Source organism: Ambystoma mexicanum, chromosome 9 (assembly GCF_040938575.1).
Source record: "Ambystoma mexicanum isolate Mex_15411 chromosome 9, UKY_AmexF1_1, whole genome shotgun sequence".
NCBI lineage: Eukaryota > Metazoa > Chordata > Amphibia > Caudata > Ambystomatidae > Ambystoma > Ambystoma mexicanum.
In genome coordinates, this window is record NC_090931.1 from 399,938,600 (window position 1) to 399,963,554 (window position 24,955).

At 44.7% G+C, this 24,955-nt stretch overlaps 1 protein-coding gene across 1 annotated transcript in view; it reads right to left on the reverse strand.

Annotated features, from left to right (window-relative positions):
* GALNT17 (polypeptide N-acetylgalactosaminyltransferase 17) overlaps nt 1–24,955 on the reverse strand; it is a 2,143,439-nt gene that overhangs the window by 738,928 nt on the left and 1,379,556 nt on the right. The window lies entirely within an intron of this gene.

The window sequence follows — 24,955 nt, forward strand, 5'->3', positions numbered from 1 at the left end:
CAAAGAGCCACATGCTGCTGGCCAGAGCCCATGAGCCTCAAGGTAAAAAAAAAAATAATAATAATTAAAAAAAATGTCTGCATTTTTTTTTAGGGGTAGCAAGGGAGACCATAGGGGTAGCAAAAATACCTCCTGGGTTGCAGTTAATGTCCCCTAATGACGTCCATGGGGGCAACATGAAACAGAATCGTGCTATTTGGGTCCCTTTACTGGATGGAGATTGGGGGAAAAAAATCTGCTAAACGCGTTTCCCTGCCCCGTGCATGATAACCGCCAGTATCTCACTCCACCCATATTTGTTTGATGCTTGCTGAGAGGCTTGACTCCTCGATGAATTTCTTACAATGCCGTTCACCCTGCACAAACTGCATGTTTCACCTGGTGCCCCTGGACTCCTGCGCCTTTTGATAACCCTTTGCAGTACACATTAAACATCCCACTCACAGTGTTGAGGGCAGGGCCTAGTATGCTGTTATTTTGATGTGATTACCATGCAATTTATCACCAGTACCTCAATAGGTACCTTGCTCTATGGACACATTCTTAGGAAATTGGCCCATGTTGTTGCTAATTAGAGATAGTAGGTAAAATCAATAATTATATTTTATTATTTCTTTATTTAATTTTATTAGTGGTTTTTGTATTGAGCTCATACAGTTGCATCTTTGCAGCCACTTCAGCGGACCAAAAATTGGCCTTAGTTATGAATAAAATAGATTTACCAATCTTGTCAAAGGTGGTAGACTGTGGGTATACCTTAATGGAAAAGTACAAAGTGTCTGCGTAAAAATGGAATCATGATATGATATGATATATGATATCTCATTTATAACGCACCTGCACACAAGTGTTTCTAGGCGTGATGAAACAAGGTGGGAGAAACAGAAGGCGGACAAAACAGCAATCTTACTAGGCCTTGTGTCTTTCAGATCACGCAAGTGTAGGAGAGAGGAAGGGTGAAGTGCCAGGCGGGGGCGAGAAGTGCAGGCAGCTCAATAGGTGCTCAGGGGGGGGGTGCTTGTATTCAATAAGTCCAGCAGGATGGTGAAACGTAAGTGCGGAGAGAGAAGGGACTGTAGGGTTACAGATACATGCCCTTAGGTGCTCGGGGAGCCCGGAGGCAGTGCAAGGGCAACTGGACACGCAGGAGCCTGGGTTGGAGTTCAGTGGGAGGTGTGAGAAACCAGAAGGTGTCTCACACACTAGTACCCACGGATCTGTCATCCAGGTGGCCAGGACACAGCCTTCACATTTGGATCCAGTTCCTGGGGGCAGACCAGTGCATGAGGATCACCTGGGTGAGGGATCTTCAGGAAGTGGGAGTGAGATGCTGGATGGTGAGACTCGGTATCCCCTTCCCTGTGACTTATTTACCCCATCCCATCAGATAGGGTCTGTAGGAACACTCCATCCCCTTTTCCTACGCAAACACATTCACGCAGACAGCCCGATCTGGGACAAAACAGGCTAACATGTGAGCAGTATATCTTACATGTCCCTATACAATGGTCAGGCAAGTTCAGGCAATTACTGACCATTACTCACACCTGACTTTCAATAAGCTTCCCCACATGGATAAAAGGCAGAGCATGAAAACACACTCTAAGCGAGGCAAAGCACACAAGGAAACAGCAGTTTCGAGAGGGCAGCTGAACAAGAGAAGAAAGATGGTAAACCAGGAGGGGATCACAAGGAGGGAAGTTCTCTTGACCTTTCTGGCAGGAAACCATTACTTTCAAAAGACCTTGAGATTAGAAAGCCTAAGACGAGGAAACCAGGCTGAAAAATCCTGTATTGTGTGTCGGAGATACTCGGGGCCCTACCCCATCACTAATCAAGGTGGGGAGAAGCAGCAGTCACTGTGGTACTGTCCTTGGCTCCATGAACAAAGCAGCCTCAGTGAAATCAACACAGCCGGTGAGTTGGGGAGATCGATACAAGACCGGTCTTTGTTGAAGTCAAGGTTGCATGCAGCAACATTGTATGGCGAGCAATGGAACAAACATTGTTAAAATGCATATGATAAAAGATGCAAGTAAAGTTGAAGTAAAGTTGAACTGCTGATGATCGTTTGAACTTTGAAGAGACTTTGATACAATTCCTATGACAGAGTGGTCTGGCACCACGTGGGTGCTCAATTAAAGGTCTCTGTAAGGTTATCCAGCTGAGAAGTTCAGAAGTGAAAGTTAAGGGGTTATATTAAAAAGAGAACAAATAAATGTGAATCGAAGTGTCCTGAAACAGGTCAAGCCAAAATTTCATGCAGTCGAAAGTTTGGAAAATTAGATAAATTGGTCCCAGCCCAGCAGAGGGAGACCAATTGAAGGTTTTGATGTTAAAGTGGGTCTGAGCCTGGTGGAGGGGGACCTGGAGTGAACAGCGAATCAACAGAGAAGTTGTGAATTTGAGAATCCTGAAGAGAAAGGAACTTTGATAGTTTGTTGGTCTCATCAAGCCCTCTCAAGTTGGAGACTTTGAATAGCAAAGAGACTTTGGCACAGAAGGATCTGATACTGAGATTTTGAACTGCATCAGCGTGCTAGAAAAGCCAGAGTATGTGCTAAGCTTGAGTGTGCCTCCTTGTCCGTGCTGATAACGTGGGGAAGGGAAGATAAGGCTAAACTATCCTGACATATCATTTCTTGAACACTTTTCTTCAGTATAACATTGTTTCCAACACCATTTGTATTTAGAAGTAAGGATTGGCAATAGGTTTATTAGTATAGGCCCTTTTATTTTGACCAGCATCTACTAGGACTGCATTATTATTATTATTTACTCTTCATAGCTTGCTCCCATCTTTAGATTTAGTATTAAATAGGCATTTATCAAACCCAATTGAAGTTCAATAAACACCCTTGAACTGTGATCAATTGTGTCTGTCTTCACTGTTTCATACCATGCTTTCCTTACAGAGGCCAGGTGACCATTGGTCGTACCAGTCAGGGACATCAGCAAGGGAGAGGAAGAGAGAAAGCATAAGCAAAAAGGAAGATCTTGAGTTGCTTCCAGAACCAGAGGTGGTTTTGCTCAACTTTGAAAGAGGCAGGGAGGCTGTTCCAGAGGGAGCGACTGACCCTCAGAGGGTTGGAGGTGGATGAGCAGAAAGCTCAAGAAGGAAGATGTTTAGGAATAGAAAGTTGGAGGTATTGCGGTCCCAGACCTGAGAAAGCCTTGGATGTACATTATTTTGTACAATAGTTGACTGCAAACAATGTTTGTACAATTGTTGAATACAAACAAAAGTTCTGGAAGAAACTGAGTGGATGAGTAGAGGTTGCATGAGACAAGATACCTTACAGCACAGCATTACTCACTGGCATACCATCAGGGAGCAAGCACAGTGCATGAGTAGAGGTTGCATGTGGGAAGAGACCTTACAGCACAGCATTATTCATTGGCATACCATCAGGGAGCACAGTTCATGAGTAGAGGTTGCATGTGGGAAGAGACCTTACAGCACAGCATTATTCATTGGCATACCATCAGGGAGCACAGTTCATGAGTAGAGGTTGCATGTGGGAAGAGACCTTACAGCACAGCATTATTCATTGGCATACCATGAGGGAGTGCAGTGCATGAGTAGATGTTGCAAGGGGATAGAGACCTTTCAACACAGTATTACTCACTGGCATACCATCAGGGAGCGCAGTGCATGGGTAGAGTTTCCATGGGGCAAGAGCCCGTTCAGCACAGCATTACTCCCTGGCATACCATTAGGGAGTGTAGAACATGACCAGAGGTTGCATGGGGCAAGAGCCTTTTCAGCACATCATTACTCACTGGCATACCATCAGGGAGTGCAGTGCATAACCCGGTTCACAATTGAGGGGAACTGGGAGCTATTTAACTCCTGCTCATAGCCTAGAAGAGCATGGTTAGCTTGAAACCAACAGCAACATAGAGCTGTTTTTGGCTCCCCACGGGGAACTAACCAATGTCCTTGCAGGCCAGTTTGTTCGAGGCCCATTTGTGTGTACGTTATTTTTACATGTCAATTCAAATGTAGATGGGGGGTTGGGTTTAGAGAGGTGGGGGATTTGTCGGGGTTGCAGAGGGTCTCCCCTCCCGCAATTTTTGAGGTGAAACATGGTAAAAAATAAAATAGGACAAATGGGCCTTGAGTGAAATGCTGCGGGGAAGCATTGCTGCAAGTAAAAGTATGGAAAACATAGGTGGATTTACAACATGAAACAGACCCCCTAAGAAGAGAATGCCTCGCCAACATGAACAGCTGAAATATTTAATATAGTGATTGACACATCCCTCCCACATCCCCAGACTAACAGATGCAGAACAAGCACAGCTTTGTGATTTTAACTCTGTGTGGGTGAGACAATCCATAAATAAACATTAGGACCCCACTATATCACTTTTAAAGCTTTATGGCTATACATAATGGACATAATTATATAGTTGCGCCTTATGGGAAAGTTAGATGGGGGAATGCTACATACTGGCTCCTGGATCGCCAGTGGTAACTACTGGTTACTCGTTAATGAGGGAATACCCAGGAGATACTTTTAACTCCTGCCTATCCAATCTCAATTTCGAACTTGCATAAGTAGCGGTTGCATGGGGCAAAAGCCCTTATTGCACAGCATTACTCAGTGGTATACCATCAGAGACCGCAGTGCATGAGCAGAGGTTGCATGAAGCAAAAGCCCTTATTGCACAGCCTTACTCACTGGTATACCATCAGAAACCGCAGTGCATGAGCAGAGGTTGCATGAGGCAAAAGCCCTTATTGCACAGCATTACTCACTGGTATACCATCAGAGACCGCAGTGCATGAGCAGAGGTTGCATGAGACAAGAGCCTTACAGCACAGAATTACTTGCTGACATAACATCCAGGTAGCATAGAGTTGTTAGCAACTGCAGATCGGTGGGAACATGTAACAATGCTGAAAGGGTGTGTGGGAGAGGAACATGTGTGGGCAGTAGGTTGTGGTTGTCAGGAGGTATACTGGGCTGGATGATTGAGGGAGGACTGTGTCGATCTCTATATTAAACATCTTAAGTGTTCATGTTGGGGTGGATCCTCTTCTTTCGGGGTCTGTTCTCATATTGTAAGTCCACCTTTGTTTCCCATACTTTTCACTAATGTATACTGGATAAAAACCCAACTGAGTGGCCTGTGCATATGCCCTTGGGGTCTGTCCTGATTGTCTATGGGGTCTGTCTTCAAATTGTGAGGCCTGTCTAGACTGAGTTTCCCATTTGTTTAGATGCATTTGCTGTATACTCAACAGGAAGTCCTGTAATGCTGTTATAAAGGCATGTTCTGAGATTTTTCTTTCACTGTCCAGGGGTGATCTCCAAGGAGCCTGCACACAGACCCTTCTGAAATCTTCACATTCACAGCCCTTCTCTTTTCAGTGAGTAAAGGCCTTGATATGTTGGTTACAGACATTCTTATGAAGCCCTGTCAATCTGCCATTTACAATTCTAGTGTAACTGTTAGAAACTAATGTATTTCTGCAGTGGGCTTTGTGTGCCTTTAAAGAGAGTACATCCCTCTCTGCGGTTCTGACTTTTCCTTCCTAAATTGTGTTCCATCCCATTAACCCTTATTATCACCCAGGCGAGTGATGTGGCACTCTCAATTGACCAATTTCTTGGTATTGCATGGAAAACCGATTATGAACTGGAAATTGACAAATGAAGGGGTGCCACGTGTTCCTCTAAGAACTATCAGCATGCAACCCTCAAGGTGAGAGGCCGCGCCAAACTGATAACACTGCAGAAGGGAGGGCTCTTAGCAAGGTATTGTTGTCATCACGGGAGCGCTCCCATGATGAGAGCCACCACCGCAGGCAGTGCTGTCAGCGCAGCATGCCCTCTCATCACAGGGAGCACCATGCTGACAGCCACGCTGCAGCAAGGGCTCTAAGAGCGTCAATCCCTCTCATCATCGAGAGAGTCAGGTCGAGAGCCAAGCCTCCCGCCCGGGCTGCACCTGACAGACATGTGCGTGGCAAAGTGAATCCCTGGTCCCCCAAACCCATTCTCTTTACCTTAAGGTGGGCTGCCCCCTTAGCAAATCATCTGCTGGGCTTCACCTGTCAGATGAAGCCTGGCTTCTCCACCCCTGCCACACACTCACCTTGCCAGCCATACCCAGCAGGCTCAGTCCGGCTTCATTCTTAGCTATGTCCCTCCCTCCTCATAATTCTGTAAGCATTTGCTTTTTCTTACCCCCTCACTCTAAAATGTGATAATAGCTTTATAGACAGGACCTCTGCCTATACCGGGCCTTATGGGCCCATAAACCTTGTTAAATTCCCTCACTGAGCTCGAGCCTTTAACTCAATGTTCAGGGCCCATAATTTCCATGATGGCCCTCAGGCTACGTCTATAAAGCTTAAGTATTTCCTCCCTTCATATCTGTCCAACTCCACACTTAATAGTCTATCCAAATTGAATCCATATCATTACATTTTATTAGAGTATCCCTTGCTGATTGGTGTGCCATTGATTCCCAGGTAGGTTAAACAACTACAAAATCTAGTACATTCAATGCTTACTTAGCAATTATTATTATTATTATTATTATTATTATTATTATTATTATTATTATTATTATTATTATTATTATTATTACATATAAGGGTGTCACTAGATAACACATGTACTGGCTGCTTAGTATTGTAATTATAATTGTTTATTTATACAGCACTTATACACAGGTGGAGTGTTTCCAAGGGCTTCAATGTGGGTGGTTAACAAGGGAATACAATAAACATTATTAGGCCTTGAAGCTTCCGAATCAATCTAAACAGAAACACTAGCATACTAGGCCTGACAGCATTTCTCCTAGTGCAAGTGCATGAAGTGTTACAGTTGGGGGAAGTGTGGGGGGGAACAGGACAGATGAACATTACTAGTCCTGGTACATTTAGGTCATGCATGTGTACAGACGGAGGCGTGAGGAAGAAGAGGGTGGGGGAACAAAAGCGTCCAGTTCAACAAGGCCCTGGGTTAAGTGCAGAGGGTTGCCTCATTTGTAGAGCGTAAGCTCAAAGTGCAGTAATGCTGAACATAGTGCAGTGGCCCGGAGGCAAGTGCAAACACTGGGGGTGGGTGGGGGGCTGGGACCTGTGAAACATCTGGGGGAACCAGGCAACCAGTCAGCAAACTGAACAGAGTTAGGGAGGAGAAGATGAAAGGAGGGTGGAGAGAAAAAAGAACAGACGTTCTCAGGGGTGAGGGAGGGGGAAGCAGGAAGAGAAGAGGGAGGTCTTGAGTTTCTGGAACTTAAGGTGCTTTAGCTCAAGTCAGAAAGAGGCTGGGAGGCTGTTCCAGAGGGTGGCACCAGCAGAGGATACAGATCTACCCCTAAATCTCTGGGTGTGAAAGTGGTCCTCCCGCACAGAGTTGGAGGATGACGAGCGGAGGACAATAGAGGGGGAATATTTAGAAAGAGAGCATTGTAGATAGTGCAGATCATGGCCCCAGCAAGCCTTGTGGATTATGCAGAGGGTCTTGAACTTGATCCTTGCAGCCATGGGGAGCCAGAGGAGGGATTTCAGCACCAGAGAGATGCAGTCTCTGGGCTTGTGGCCAAGGATAAGTCGTGCAGTTCTGGAGGAATTGTAGAGGACGGAGAGTAGAAGTAGGAAGATTGAGAAAGAGGCTTTTCCAATGGTCCAGCCTAGAGAGAACCAGGGCTGTGAAGGTATTGAGCCTCTGAGGGAAAGTGAGAACAAGTAGAATACCTCTTAGGAGGTGCACTTGGCAGTGGGACTTTTTGGAGATGTCTGAGATGTGATAAGAGAAGAAGAGACTGGTGTTGAAAATGACCCAATATTTTTTGCCTCATTGCTAGGTGAGGGTGCAGGTGCAAGAGAGGCCCGCCAGTGTGAAAGTGGAAAAGCAGGAGCAGGGGTCCCAACAAGGATGAATTCTGTCGTACTGGCATTCAGACAGAGATGATGAGCAGCACACCAGGACTGAATTACCTATAACAGTCAGGGATGTGCGAGGAGGAGGAGGCTGAGGGTAGCCTGAAAGAGAGCTGCATGTCATCCGCATAACATTGAAAGTTAGAGTTAAAGTTGGAGATCCTGTGGGCCAAGGGAGCCATGAAAATATTGAAGAACCACGGGGATAGGTTAAATCCCTGGGGCACATCCCAAATAAAGAGAGTGATAGAGGAGAGAAAGGACCCAAGTTCCACCTCGGAGGGCCGGTCAAAGAGAAAGTAGGTGAGCCACACCGGGGCCTGATCTGTGATGCTCAGGGTCTCACAGAGACAGGTGATCAGGATGTTGTGGTTAACTAGATCGAAAGCAGAAAAGAGGTCAAGGAGAATGAGGACAGAGGGAGAGTTAGAGTCAAGATTTGAGAGCAAGTCTTCACAGGGGTTCATAAGAGCAGTTTCTGTGTTTACGGATCAGTGGAGTAACTTGGCTGAAAATGTTGGGGATGACATAACAACTGAAAGGAAGGGGCAGGGTGGTGGACGGGCGGAGAGTGGCTCTGAGGGATAACACTAAACTACTACACCACAAGAGTATGTTGCCAACGCTCTGTTATAACTTTCATAAGACTGGTGGCATATCTTTAAAAATACATTCTAAAGACACACCAGTCTTCTGAAACTTATAACACCACGGTTGGTCTTTACAATTCACTGCATTGACAACAGTAAAAAAGCCTTTGCCCACTTAACCCAAAGAGGGCCTGCTAGCAGGCTGAAGGGAGCTGGTGTTTGATTATTGCCACTGGGGCACTGACTAAAACAAGCATATGGACATAATACAAAATGGATGCCTGCAAGATTTTAAAACAGCACATTAGGATGCTTATTCAGATTTCATTAATTACTTGCAACATCCAGACTCTAAAATTAAGGTATTTTTTCCTGTGTTCAAATGACCCCAAGCAGTAGCGTACCGAGTGGGAGGCCAGACGGGGACATCTGTCAGTTGGACACCACTCCTGTTCAGCACCTCAAAGAGGGTACACAATGGGAAAGGTGTCCCACTGGCAGGCCAATGTGTGCCAAGCAATTCCTACTCTGCACACTTATTGTCCTGGCAGCAAGACACTTATTGGCTGATTCATGGAATTTTTGTGCCAAAAAACAGGGATTTGTGCGCCATTCTGGCCGCAAATCTCCATTTGTTAAACAGGGATTTGCAGAAGAAATGGCACACAAATCTCTTTTTTTCGGTGCAAATAATTCCATGAATCAGCCCCCTTACCTTTTCCGAATGGTAGACATGTCGCGCTGCCAGGAAAATGTCTGAAGGAGCTCCGGGAAGCAAAGGGTCCACACGTTGCTCTGCGTTAACCAGGGCTTTAAGTGGGCTGGGGCCTGCCGGGGCCGGGCCCCGGCAGTCTCCAAAAAGTGGGACTGAGCCGGGGCCCTGCCGGGGCCCCCGTCCCACCACACGCAACATTGGCGGGATGCATTATCCCGTCGCGGCGGGAGCCGCGACGGGAGATGCGCCTGCCATGAAGTCAGGCTATCTGACAGAAGTGGCAGCCAACCACAGCAATGCTGTGCCTGGCTGCCACTTCTGTAAATCATAGTAACTGCCTCTGGTGACCTCTCGCGCGAGGGGTCACCAGAGGCAGTTACTGTCCCTTTGTTTCCCCAGGTCGCCTAGGCGTCTTTAACCCTCGGCGAACCTGGGGATTCCTTGACATTTTTCGAGGTTTATGAAAGAAGGCTTGAAAAGTACATAATTCAAGCCATCTTTTATAAAGCTTTGCCGACGGACAATTTTGTCCGTAGTCAAAGCTTTATAAAAGATGGCTTGAATTGTGTACTTTCAAAGCCATCTTTTATAAAAACGAAATGTTTAAAAAAAAAATGGCCTGAAAAGTAGGCAAACCGTAAGGTATGCACACACACATATATATGCATGTTATATATCTGTGTGCGTACCTTACTATGGTTTGTGTACTTTGCAAGCCATCTTTTCTAAACATAGAAATACATATTTCTATGTTTAGAAAAGATGGCTTGCAAAGTACACAAACCATAGTAAGGTATGCACACAGATATATAACATGCATATATATGTGTGTGCATACCTTACGATTTGCGTACGTTTTAGGCCACGCCCCCAAATGAGGCCCCCCCTCGATTTCTTACCCCACTTAAAGCCCTGGCGTTAACAGAGCATTATACTGTGAGCCAGTAGGCACTGATGGGGGATAGGGGGTGACTAGTAGCAGGGATTTTTGGCCCTTTAGAAATGTGTATGGGAGGGAGTGATCAGAAGTGAGAAGGGTGCATAATGTTGCATGCTTTATGAAATAATGACTATGGCTTTAAGACCCAAGGAGGACTTGCTATGCTCACATTAATCTGCATGATGCTGTTGTGACTTTTCATGCAGGATGGGGAGAATAAAACTAAAGCCATGCTCTCATTCCTCAACCTATTCCTATGACAATGCATATAGTGTGCTGTTATTGTGGTTTGCTTCCAATGCATTGCCAGGAATAAATATTTAAGCACATGAAATGTAAAGCAAAACCTTAATACATACCTATATCAACTTAACCTGGGAAGATGTGCACAGTTGCTTAAATTGTCCACATCCCAGTTTCACCATTTAACAAAAGTGTGTGATCCTGGGCTATTCATTTAATCACATTATTGTGTCTTATCTGAAGCTCTGTATGTGATTCTGATTAACTTCAAAGCTTCTGTTAATATATCATGCTATTATAATACAAAAAGCCTAATGACTATAGAGTTGCTCCATATATTATAATAGTACAATTTAGGTACTTTGAACCACAACATTATTTGTCACTTGGCTTACTTGTGGCAACTTATTCTAAAGTCACTTCCATGGTGCCTCCACACAGGGGTGTTGCTAGGTCTGAAGAAGACCCGGGGCTACGCTAATGTCGGAACTGTCGGGACTGGGGGCTAGCTAGACTTTTGGTTGTAGCTCCTTAGATTCTATCCGGGGCTACAACCAAAAGACCAGGGGCTATATCCCCCTTACTCCCCTCAGCAACGCCTCTGCCTCCACATATCAAAGACTGATGATGCTCCTTGCAATGTCCTTTTCTGTGAGGTCACTTCTGTTGGTGCAATCCATATGTAAATTAGGAGGTTTCCATGTATTTTGCCCCAGAGGGCCTGGACAGAGCTCTAATAGATACGTTTCCTGCATCTGCAATGATGCTGAAGTTTTATTTATTTTTCTATGTGTAAAAATGGCATCTGACACTAATGTTATGAAAAAGGTAGATTGAGGCAGGGGTAAGCAGTTTGCGGGTGTGAATGAGACTATTACACCACTGCATTTCGTGGCTCACCTCCCCCCCCAATCTTGCAATGCTGGATACTCCCCTGACCCAAATGAGATTATACAAATGTGACCCCTCACTAGGGTCAGCCCGTAGCCCAGACCTACAGCAAACATACACGCAGCTGAACTCAGCATTATGTAATGAGACAGTGCGAGCTCGGCTGGGCACCTCAGCCAAGCTTGCACTTTCCATTTACATGATCAATGAATGCGGCGGCCACCATGTGCCCCTCTGGCCCTCCTACCAAAAGATGAGGGGACAAAAAGGCATACCACACAAGTTGGGTTGACGTGTCTTCCCCGTACCCAGCTATAATTACGCCCATGCTCTGGATGCTCAAAAGCCAGGCTGATGGTCATGTAGACTGCCAACAGATTCAGTGTGGAGGGTAAGCACATTGCATAAGTACATGCTATTTATTTTTACCTTGATTAAAATTAATGATGATGCCGTAGATGATTGCAGCTTAAATAATATTCATACACTTTCAAAATAACTACTTTTGAAAATCCTTCAGGTAATGAAGTCGGTATGTGCTATATGTCAGCGTCTTTCACATTCCCTGTGTGAATTAAGAAATGGGAAATAAGGTATGCTTGAAATGGTTAATTAGAAATGCTATTTCATTATTTCCATTCCCAAGCCCTTCACATGCAAAGGAATTCAAAACAATTACTATTGTCTGCAGTGATCTTCTTTCTGTTTCATTTGATATGACACAACAGCTTTTCAATGGAAGATTATCAATTAAACAAATGCTTACACGTTTTTCATTTACAAACCCTTCTTCAGTTAATTATACAATGTTGCACTTGTATAATTCTTGATAAGGTACACCTTGGCAGTCAAGGAGACACAGACACAACCAATTTGTCATCAAATTCCCTTTTTACCGAATACCACTTTGAACACCAATGTATTATTTTTAAAGAAGATCACTTTATGAAACAGTAGCTGCTTCAAACCCTTTGGCGTCTCACTTGCTGGGGAATGGAATGGATAAAGTAAATCAATGTTTGCCCATGAATGCATAGCTGAAACATCATACTTCTACGGTATTACACTATCAGTGAATTGGCCTTGTTTCAAGCTTGTCAAGAAATTCTGGCTCATACTTACTACCTAATATAAGTAAGCGATGAGTCCGCAGAAAATTTTAACTAGGATTTCGTGTTCATCACTGTGGAGCTGGGTTTTTCTTTGTCCATATAAAGAACTTTTATAATTTAAATACAGTCTTCTTTAGGCAAACCATTATAATGACGAGAAGCATTTGTTGACACATTCTTGCATCTTCATACCAATATCAGCAAAGACATGGTAAAAGGCTGGGCTTAGCTTACACAGATTCAAACCTGTTACGGGTCTCTGACGAATGACAAACTGCGCTACCTCATGATCCCATGCAAACACACCAGCTAGTAGCCACAGCTAATTAATATATAAATACATCTTTATTTTCAGCAGGGATGGATTATCCTTTAGGATGTAAGAGGGAATTGCCCCACCTCCTTTCAGCTCTTAGGGTACATTTCAACTTAAATGATACTGTTTACTTTTGGCACAGGAGAAATGCATCAGTATCTTTGCCCAAGAGAGGAGACGCCTCCAAGGAATGGCAGCATAACACAGCACCACCTCAGTTATTGACATCCTTATACCATGGATTATAGTAGGCATGCCTGCCTAGACTAACCCCAGCATGCATGTTCAGTGCGTGCTTGTCCCACTCATGTGGAGCATTGGCTTCACAAGCCGGAAACAGACATGAGTCTGGAGACACTCAAATTGCAACATCCTAAGTGAAAGCAAACTCTTTGCCCTACCTTGCTATTATGTGTTTTACACGGATGTGGGAGGGCTTAAAATGCTGTGCCTAGCCTGTTCAGGGAGAGGGAGTGGTGAAGGGAGACAGCTTGTGCTGGCCTAATCCCTTCATGTCCATATGCAGCTTTAGGATTATTTAACCAGCCATCACCTGATTCAGGGCCATTTAACAATTTACCTGAGAAAAAAAGCACACGATTATCAACCTTTATTTTAGGATCTGTGCACGAACCTGGGAAACTGTAATTTAATGGTGTTAATGTTCAACAATGGGCCTCATTATAAGTTTGTCGGTCTGGGAACTACGGTACCAGTAAGCTTGCCGGTATCGTAGTTCCCGGACCAGCAAACTACGAGTTGTGCTTGTGAGTGCCTTTCTCACAAGAAACCTTAGCGGGCAAAGCGGCACCTGCGAGCACAGCAAGTCGGATGCACCGGCACCGTTCATAATGGTGCTGTTGTATCCGGCTTCCCCATTTTCATTTGAGCCCTATGGGAACAATTTTTCCCGGTGCTCAGGAATGGGCAAATAGAGGATCCATCAATGCCCGGTAATTGCCCATTTCTGGGTGCCGGAAAAAATAAAATACCAGCAGAAGCCGTGCCTGTATTACAGGCACAGCTATCGCCAGCCTGGTAATGATGCCCACTGTCACTCCCGTACTCTGGAACAAGAAACAAGCTGATTTGCAAGGACACATGACTTATTTTAAAAATCTAGAAGAAGGAAGTTACCAGGGGTCCCCTCTCACAATGTAAGAAATTCATACTGGATATACTGTTGCCAATCCATGCTCACCACAAAATGTACATGAATAATATGGACTGAAAGGCTTATCTGATCAACTAACAGGATAAACACTCTAATTGAATTTACATAATGCATTCCAAACACCCCCCTTTGAATCCACAGGTGGATGATTGCTCTGATTGGATACATATAATAACCACAAATGCAAGCAACTTGTGATTCGATTTAAAACCTCTAAGAGATTAAAAACATAAATGATTTGTGGGACAGCGGCAAAACTGTGTCCCTTTAAATTAGGAAAATAATATAGTCTCCCCTGATCGCTATCTATTTGCAGGGTTTTAAAACTAAGATATACACCTTTATTTCGGGAACTATCTAGAATGCAAAGCACTTTAAATACTTACTATTACATGACAAGAATGGATTCCTATTTACTGACTCAATGATGCTTATATGTATTCTGTAAAATGCTGGGCTGTTCAAATACATACATTGTATTCACAAAATATTTTCCTAGGATGACTGTGGACAGTGAACCTTACTCACTCTTTCTTTCTAGTTGCTTAGGCCCATTTTAACATTAGACTCCCAGTTCAATTGCTTTGTCAGAGAAATATGATTAATTTACCATTTTTTTGTATGGCAGTCAAACTCCATTTTATTTCTAAAGTATGACTGTCCATCTGTGTGACCCATAGCGAGATTGCATATCACAGATTGCGGACAGATACCCTCCACAATGCGTGCACCAAAAGGGTTCACTTGTATGTATTTAAAGTCGTTTTGACTTCAATTAGGTTATCTGTGATATGCATTTAATCAGTGGCGTAACACAAGATGTGGGGGCCCCCCTGCAAGCCATGCTGAGGGGGCCCCATAACTAAGCAACAAATCAAGGGTCGCGCCACACTCTGGGCCAGCCTAGATTATCACACTTGCACAATACGTACAAACGTGCTGCTGAAGGGATATGCCGCACACTGCACTAGAAGAAAGATATAAATATGTGTTTTATTGTGATATACAGCACACTGTCTGAGAAAAATTGGCTAAAAAGCCGGAGTGTTTGCAATTGTTTTGTAGGGTAACACCAATCCAATAGATGCAAGTCACCAACAGTGCACAGGAACATTCATTCTTTGCTATTAAAAATTCCATGCCACAATGAAAACATGTCCAACTGGCTGCACAATGTAGACCAGTGTAGACATGTAATAACAATATAGTAAAGCTTGCCAGGCCACATTTAGACATATCTAGACTGGTTGCACCAAAATGGCAGTCGAAGCAATAAAACTCATCAAGAATAGTACACACATTCAAGCCTGTGTCTCTGTGGCCTCTAACAACACGGCCAAACTCTTTAAAATCTGAGAAGAACTGGTCAATCCTGTTGTTCCCTCCCAGGCCCTCTGTATGGCTCTGTCATCTCACTTCTGCGCTAAAACTCAGGACATTATGTCCTTGATCTCCTCTTCCTCTCCCTCTTCCTCTCTCGGCACCCCTTTGGCCATCTCTACCTCTCTTCCTCCTTTCTCCTCTTTCTCTCTGACAACACCTGACGAGGTTTCTAGACAAATATAATCTATGAAAGTGTTATCCAAACAGGTGCTCTCCTGCTCCCCCAGAACCATCAAGAACCATATTGACACCCTCGCTCCAGCCTTGACCGATTTCTATAATCACTCTTTCCCCTCTTCCGTTAAGCACTCCCTTATGCACCCACTCCTCAAGAAGCTTTCTGCTGATCCTGCCTGCCTGGCAAACTATCGCCCAATCTCCATCACCCCTTTCCTGGGCAAACTGTTGCAAAAGCTGGCAATCTCCCAGCTTACTCTCCACACGGAATCTGTTGGTTGTCTCCATGACCATCAGTCTGGCTTCAGAGCTGCCAGAGACACGGAAACTGCTGTCCTGAACACCTGTGATTCCAGCATTGATTCCAGCATCTCTAACCTTGATTCCAGCATTCCTTCTGTCCTCATCCTCCTTGATCTTTCCTGTGCTTTTGACATGGTCAACCATGCCATCCTGATCAATCCTGATCAATCGACTCCATGAGAACCTGGGCATCACGGATCAGGTCTTTGAGTGGCTGACCTCCTTCCTCTTGGACTGCCCCTCCCAGGTCCAATTTGGTCCCTTTCTCCCCGCTCCATCCTCTCACTCTGGTTTTTCAACCTCTGTGTGGCCCCTTTGATCTACCTGATCTCTACATTCTCCTCTAACTTTCAGTGTTATGCGGATGACACTCCGCTTTCCTTCAGGCTCCCCTCATACTCCTCTCATCTCTTGCTCATTCGCGACTGTCTATCCGCGATACAGGATTGGTGTGCCTCCAACGATCTCTGCCTTAATGTCAGTAAGATGGAGATCCTTCTCATTTGGACTCCTGCCCCTGCTTTCCCTCTCTAACTCTGGCCGCCCGCATTGGGCCCTCTGACTTCGCCTTCCTGTGAGGCAAACAACACTGGTGTCATCTTTGACTCCACTCTCTCTTTCTCTCCTCACATCTCGGACGTCGCCAAGAAGTCCCACTACCAGCTGCTCCTCCTCAAAGGGAATCCTCCCTTTCTCACTTTCCCCCAGAAGCTCACTGTCTGCAGAGCCATGGTTCTCTCTAGGCTGGACTACTGCAACAGCCTCTTTCTCAATCTGCCTTCCTCTACTATCCAGCCCCTGCAACTAATCCAGAACAGGACTGCAAGACTTATCCTTGGCCTCAAGCACAGGCATCGTTACTCTCCAGCCCTGAAATCTTTCCACTGGCTCCCAGTTGCTGCAAGTATCAAGTTCAAGACCCTTTGCATTGTCCACAGGGCTTTCTGGGCCCGGGGCCCGCACTACTACAAAAGCTCTCTTCCAAAATGTCTTCCATCTCGAGCCCATCGCTAAGCTACCTACAACTCTCTAAGGGTTAGACGCTTCTCCAGGAAGAGAGTGGGGGGTAGGTCTCTCTCCTCTGCAGGTGCCTCCCTCTGTAATAGCCTCCCTTCCCTTCTCAAGCTTTAGCGGACCACCTGAAGTTCTGGAAGCAGCTCAAAACTTTTCTCTTGTACTCTGCTTTCTCACTCTCCCTCCCTGCTGGCCTACCTGACCTACCTGTTTGCTTTACCGACTGGTTGCTTGGCTACCCTCAGAGTCTCACTGAGTCGAGACTCTTTCTTGATCAGTCACCCTTGCACTGCCTCTGGTCCTACCATGCACTTAGGGGCTGTAACTGTAACCCTATAGTCCCTTGTTCTCCTTGCACTACCCAGAGCTGTGCTGCCCTGACAGCACTTACTCAGCCTTGCTGCCCTGTTTTTCCCCTTCCCTCTCCCTTGCACTTCCCCCGTCCCTTTCCCACTGCACTTCTCGTTATCACACTTCCACGATCTGAATGACACAAGGCCTAGTACGATTGTTTGTCTTGTCCTCCCTCTATCTTCCATCCCTTGTCTTGTCACGCCTGGAAACACTTGTGTGCAGGTGCGTTATAAATGACTTGTATCATATCATTTGATCACAGATGCCCAGAAAAATATACAATGCTGCAGTAAGAAATGGCTAGACTGGCAGCACCCAAATGGAAGTCTAGCCAGATAATTCACATAGCAGGACTGCTTTATCATAAAAGCCCCATTAAAAAAAGTCATACCAAACTGAGGAATGACTAGCCTGGCTGCACCAAAATGCCTCTCTAGCCACTAATACCACATATCATGCCTGCTTAGCCTGAACATGGACAGCCATTATAATTTGTCATACAATCCTGCCCCCCCACACATCCCCTCTCCCTCCCACCCCAACCTCCAAAATCAGCTCCTTGGCCCAGAATTACCTCCATGTCCCTTTTCCTTGCCCCAGAGCTTACGGTTGAGGCTCCTTGCCTCATAGGTAAGTACTGGGATGAGGAAGAGTGGGACTAGGAGTAATGAAGATTACAGGTAGCTAAATCAAGCATTACCTTCATGTACCACTACCTCATCCCAGTACTTGTGTATGAGGCAGAGTGCCTTATACACAAGTACGGTCTCATACACACTGGGACAAGGAAGAATAGGGCTGGGAGTAATGAAGATTACCAATAAGTAGTGCAACACCATTGAGTTGACTGGGATTCAGCACTCCCCCCACTCCCACTGAAATGTTGGGCTATGTTGACTAGAACTGACTGACCTTCAGAGCAGTTGCCAGACAGAAAAGGACACATATGTTAAACAGCACATGGGTTTCTCTGTTAACAAGAACCCACAAATTACTAGCATAAAGCAATTCACTGTTAGTACCTTCATTCAAATGCCATTTTTTTTAGGCAATTGAAATCGTGATGTGGGTTTAATACTTGCATGCCAGGGGAGTGATTGGAAGGGTAGAGAGGGAACAGGAGACCACTCATTCTCACGGCAGTCCATAACTCTAGAAGAGGACCTAGAAAACAGCAATTTCTCTATCATCAATAATGAGCCTACCGCAAACACAGGGAATCAACTTGATTGGATTGTCACTAACAATCCTAAAGCAACTATGCTCGGTACTTACCCCTGTATATGGTCAGACCATTTTAAAATCGAAATCTCTCTACCATTGAAATTCAATAAGGGAAAACCAGCTAACCTACCTAAACCAGTCATGACCAGAAACTTGAAAAAGATCACGAGTAGTATGCTCTCTGAGGAAATGCAGAAAATCATGAGCTCCACCAAGGACAATGACCATAGTAAACATATAATTCAAATCTATAACCAAGGCATGCTTAAACTGTTAGACACCCACGCCCCCCTGAAAGACAAAAAAGTTAGGCCGAACCCAAATCACCAAAAATGGTTCACCGCAGAAGCCACTAAGCTTAAAAAGGACAAAAGAATTCTCGAAAGGAAATGGCTAAAAGATCCCTCCGAAACTAACAGAAACAACTGGAAGATAGCAGACCAACTATATAAATCAAAACTAGTGGATTTGAAGAAAAACCACTATAACGACAGCATAAGCACCGCAGCAAATTCCACTGGAAAACTCTTCCAAATTCTTAAATCCATTGACAAGCCCACAACACTCACACCACCGTTCCAACCAACGGAAACAGATTGTGAGAACGTCCAAACCGCCTTCCAAAATAAAATAACCAAAGCCAGAGAAACCATCATCAACTGCCTGACCACAAATATTCCAGTCAAGACTCCCCCCATAGAACATAACATCGAGATAGAAGTTCCTAAATTTCATTTTCGATCCATCACAGTCGACACAATGAAGAAAACGCTATCCACCATGAGGTGTACCTCGTGTTCAGAAAACGTTCTTCCCCCTAAGTTCATTCTTGAAAATCCCAATATCTTTAGTCCCTTTCTTACTAGAATGGTAAATGCCTCATTCAGAGACCATACTGTCCCAAACACCATCAAAACAGTTACGGTCACTCCCTTACCAAAAAAACCAGACCTTAACCAACAGGACCCTGCCAACCTCAGGCCCATCACAAATTGTAATTTTCTGCTGAAAATTATGGATAAAATAGCCACTGACCAACTTCAAAACTACATTGATGAAAACAACCTACTTCATCCACAACAATCTGGGTTTAGATCTAGCCACAGCACTGAGTCAGCACTATTGGATCTCCAAACTGAAATGCTTTCCATCCTGGACAGAGGCAAGGCGGGGCTGCTGATACTATTGGACCTTTCGGCGGCATTTGACCTGCTAGATCATGCCAAACTCCGCGAGGCCCTTGACAAATCAGGCAATTGCTCAACGGGAGCCATTGAATGGATCGCCTCTTTCCTACAAAACAGACAATCTAAGATTGTCTGGGGAGACAAAGCATCTAGCGCTAAGCCAGTCGACTGCGGAGTCCCTCAGGGAGCCAGTTTCTCCCCATTACTTTTTAACCTATATATGCGATGCCTCTGCACCATGTTATCCCAGATGGGCATATTCTTCACCAACTTCGCCGACGATACCCAACTGGTATTCGAACTCAGTGGAAACCACCAAATAGACAATGACAGACTTATCATCCTCTACAACACCATCGAACACTGGATGAAAGAAAACTGGATGTGTCTAAACGGCTCTAAGACCGAGCTCATGATCTTCGGATCCACACAAGCCAGAAAGAAATTGAGCCCTGCCTTTAACTCATTCACCATCAAAAACATCCAGATCCCAGTATCAGCAAAAGTAAAGACACTAGGCGTGTACCTTCAAGCCTCTCTTGGAGCTGAAGCACACACAAGCTACCTCAAAAAAAATTGCCAGTACCATCAAATTCTCCTTAAAAAGATCAGGCCACTACTAGACCAAAAGAATAGCACCATCATTGCTAGGGCCACTATACTATCTAGATTAGACTACGGAAACTCCCTACTCTTAGGAGCTAATAGCAAGTGCCTGAAAAGATGCCAAATCATTCAAAACAACGCCATTAGAACGATCACCGGAACAACAAGGAGAGAACACATCTCTGGAGAAAGGAAAGCCCTCCACTGGCTGGCTATGGAGGAGAGAATCTCTTTCAAGTCTCTCACCATGGTACATCGTTGTCTTTACGGCACAGCCCCGGCGTACCTCAAGAAACATTTCAAATGGTATAAACCATCCCGGAGCCTCAGATCATCAAACACAGGCAAACTACAAACTATTACCACAAAAAAACAACAGGGCCTTGGTAAGGCTTTCCCGACTATAGCCATCGGGAAATGGAACGACCTACCCACCCTACTTAAACTCGAACCCAACTACCTCACCTTCAGGAAAAAACTGAAAACTTTTCTTTTTAAGTAGAATCCAGTAACACCTAGCACCACTTTAAGTTAATTCAGACCTCTGCCGTCTAGTCCCGTCATCACTACTTGTTGTCTTTGTCTATTTGTTAGCGCTCTGATTCCTGCGGGCTTTAGCGCTATATAAACAAATAAATAAAAAAAAAAAAAAAATAAGTGGGTGCTTTAAACCTTAAAGGAGAGAGTTAACTGCTTGTAACATTGAAGCTGCACTAAAATAGTCTCATAAAAAATGCATAAAGAAATTAGATGACCCAAACAAATAAGTTTTCCCCTCCTCCACCGCCCATGAAGTTGACACCCCTCCCAACATTTGAAGGGTTAGCCCCCGAAATGTAGGTTTTGTTGTGCCCCTGAACGCAAGCACACACCATTCACCATATACAGACACGCACGCACACCCAGCCATCCATATATTTAAGTATGAATTCTTTCACCATACTGGCACACCCACGTAGCCATCCATACATTTAAGTGTGCACCCTTTCACCATAGAGGCACACCCAGGCAGCCACCCATACATTTACGTGTGCACCCTTTCACCATACAGGCACACCCAGGCAGCCACCCATATATTAAAGTGTGCACCCTTTCACCATACACTTGCACAGGCAGCCACCCATACATTTACGTGTGCACCCTTTCACCATACAGGCACACCCAGGCAGCCACACATATATTAAAGTGTGCACCCTTTCAACATACACTCACACACGCACACATCATGGGGTTGAAGGGAGCCCTAACACTTAAAAAAGAAATTGGGCCTCATTACAACTATGCCGGACTGTAAATAACGGTACTGTTAAGCTTACCGGCACTGTTGTTTCGGGGCCGGCATATTACAGCTCTGCAGGAGGTTGCCGTCCTGCCCGGCAGGTCAGACCTGCCAGGCAGAACGGCACCCACCCGCATAGTTTTCACGGAAGCACTTGCACCGTTATTAATGGTGCCGGTGCTTCTGTGGTCCCCATTCCCATAGAGTCCGATAGGACTTTATGGAAATGGGGACTTACCATTTGCCGGAGCATGACTTCCCTGACTGCCGTACCCGTTAAATCATTACGGGTCTGGCGGCAACCTGCCGCTAGCAATGGCACGATTGCCGCCAAACCCGCCATGAGGCCTATCGTTTCTTTTTGAAGTCACTCTGACTTCATAAAGAAATTATTTCTGTTACAGAAATAATTTCTTTATAAATGCAGAGTGAAATCAAAAAGAAAAAACAAAGATTTTATTTTTTGCAATTTTTTTTTTCTACAAGTCCTGGGAGGGGCCCCACATGTGCTGGCGGGGCCCCCGCACCGCGGGGCCTGCGGGGGCCCCTGTTACGCCAGTGCATTTAATCAGAGTTCCACAAATGTTCCATTAAATAAAAAAGGCATATGGGATTTCTGTAAATTTCAAATAACATAAGTATGATTGCTCCCTTTGGTTCAGTCTCTCTCAAATCCAAGCAGGTAGGCTGAGAGCAGCTGCTGGCACCATGTAATGTTCTCCCTCGTTGGACACATGTACTAGGTTATGTCTCCCAAGTCCCTCTCATTCTGGACTCTCTTTCCTGCTCGGGGATCCTTGCTGAAATTAGTTGCTGGTGGATTTGATCCTATTCCCAAAGGGTTTGACATCAATAGCCCACAAACACCTCCAAAAGGGATTTAGGCTTACCTCTCATTCCCATTGGGTAAGCTATCTGATTCATTGCTCCGCTTGTGATGACAAAGCTATTGAAACGTCACCCTATTTTCACTGTCTCCTTTGGTTGTGAAGGCTGCCAGGAGCAGTTGCCAAATCTGGGTTATATTACCATTAGACATGGGGCCTCACTATGACCTTGCTGGTCCGGAAACAAGGGTACTGGTAAGTTTACCAGCACTGTTGTTTCTGGACCGTCATATGACAGGTCTGTCTGCTGGAGCCGCTGTGCCCGACAGGTCTGACCATGGCCACGGTAGGCAGACCAGTCATGGACCAGTCACGGAAGCACTGGCGCGCACCGTTAGCAATGGTGCCAGTGCTTTCATGTCCCCACTCCCACAGATTCCTATGGGACTCTATGGGAATGGGGACTTCCATTTAACCAGCGCCTGACTTTCCAGGCCACCAGGGTTGTAATCCACCGGTGGCACCGGGAAGTAAAGCGCCAGAATTGTTATGGGTCGGGCAGCAACCTGTCGGTAGCACCAGCAGGGTTACCGCCGGACTCGTAATGAAGCTATTGGTTTTTCATTCTTGTGACATCATGCAGCTTTAAACTGGCATCAAATAATTGGCCTGTCTTGAAATGTGGGTTACCATTTAAAATATATACACATAATATATGTACATGTTGTGAAGTCTGGGTTACTAAAATACATGTATCTGGGCTTTTTACAATGTCAAATGACGGAGACATGCAGTTTATCATTGCATAACCTGGCATAAGATTGATTTGAAATGTATTTAAAAAATACATTGAAATCATGTAACTCGGTCTGAACAAGCCGGTATCTTTGATTTTCCTAGGCGTGTCTTAAAATAGGAGATATAGAAGGTTTTGATAAATTGTGCTTTCAAAAATGTTAATACTGACTGACTTGAAATGAAATGCTCTTTTTACCATTGAAAAATAAAACCATTTAACTTCACTAGTTTCAATTTCCCAGGTTTCCTAAGCCACACACTAACAGGAATCAGGACTCTTTGTGAGACTGCTCCAAAATCCATGATCTACTCCAGACCTTCATTTTATCAGTTAGTGGTTTAGTACTTACCAGCATTCTATTCTGTGGGACCTGCTGCTCTATTCTGTATCTGTCACAACAGACTGGACATTTAAGGTCACTTAATACTATGGACACTGGTTCTTAAAAGGCAATTAATGGATGGAGAGATTTCTGCTGTCAGATGTAATGTGCAGTTGACTGCCAGCCTAGCCAACACTACCAAATCATTATTGTGGCTACCATTATTTATATTTTTTAGTGAATTTAACCACAGCAATACACATGTGTATGTTGTGCTGACCTCAAACAGGCTGATTCACATAATTCCTAATGACAAGTTTCCCAATGTATAACAATTCTGCAGAGGAAGAGCCAAGTACCTCTACCAGAAGTCCTGCCCCCATTCTACCTATATGTTGGCAGTCGGAAATTGTGACATGCAAATCCAGTAATGGTACCTATACCGTGAAGAGTCCTTGAAAAAAGGTATCCATTTAGAAAACCCTATATGTTTCCAATGAGAAATTACGGTCTTCTAAAGCAAGTTCCAGAAGAAGTGTGAAGATGAAAGAAAGAGGAGACTGGCGACGTCACAAGGAGTAGAAATGACGCACCCAGAAGAGATGCCAATGAAGAAAGAATATAGACCTGATGACGAAGTAGCGAATTTAGCAACATTTCAGGAGCAAAATGAAGATTCCAAGTGCAGAAAAGCACTGAAGAAAATGCAAAGTCATTTTACAAATGGACAGATGCAGCAGCGGAAGTAGAAAAAGTAATCATGAGGCTTACTACGTAGTTAATAGACTGCAGGCAGTGCCGCCAATATATATATAGGAATGTATAGAATCTGGATGTTCGACAGCAAACTTGGACCCCGTGAATGAAAGGGCAGGAAGTGTGGCGCAGCAGAATAAAACATGCTGGAGGTGAAGGAAGATTCATGAAGGCTAGCCTGGCCCAGTATCAAAATTCGGGGCCGCCAAGATCCTGGTTATGTACTCGAGAAGATACAATAAACGTGAGAAGCGATCTGAGCTCCTGTTTGAGGTGTAATGGAAAAACACAAGACGTGCCATGGTTTCTTCATTTAATAGTATTAAATACAATGAAGGAGCTCAAAACGTGGTCTCTAGTCACATGGTCAGATGAAAATAGACTTTGGGGCGCGCTATGATGAGACCAGAAGATAAGGCCATGCCTTCACCCCCTTTTATTCTCAGGTACAGTGTGCCTTTGCAAGGCCAAGTTCAAACACATTAATTGAATGGCAAACAGCAGGAGTGATGATGGATATTAGGCTAATAGAGTGGGAATGCATTACCAGTCGAACCCCCGAGCAGCTGGGGTACCAGCTTGCGTGCTGCTAGCGTGTTGAATATTCCAGAAGGGTACAAGTATGCCAACCAATTATAGAGGGCCATGTGGCAATGAGCCCTATAGTTTGAGAAGCCAATAGAACATTGTGTATTAGTCTCACACAGAAGATGACTTGCACTTGGGGTGTGCTTAGTTGCCCACCTGACCTTAGAGACCTAATCACATCCCCAAGTTTTCTGAATTTTGCTACGTAGTATGAGGTCACTTTTGACGAATTATTAGTATAAAGTAATG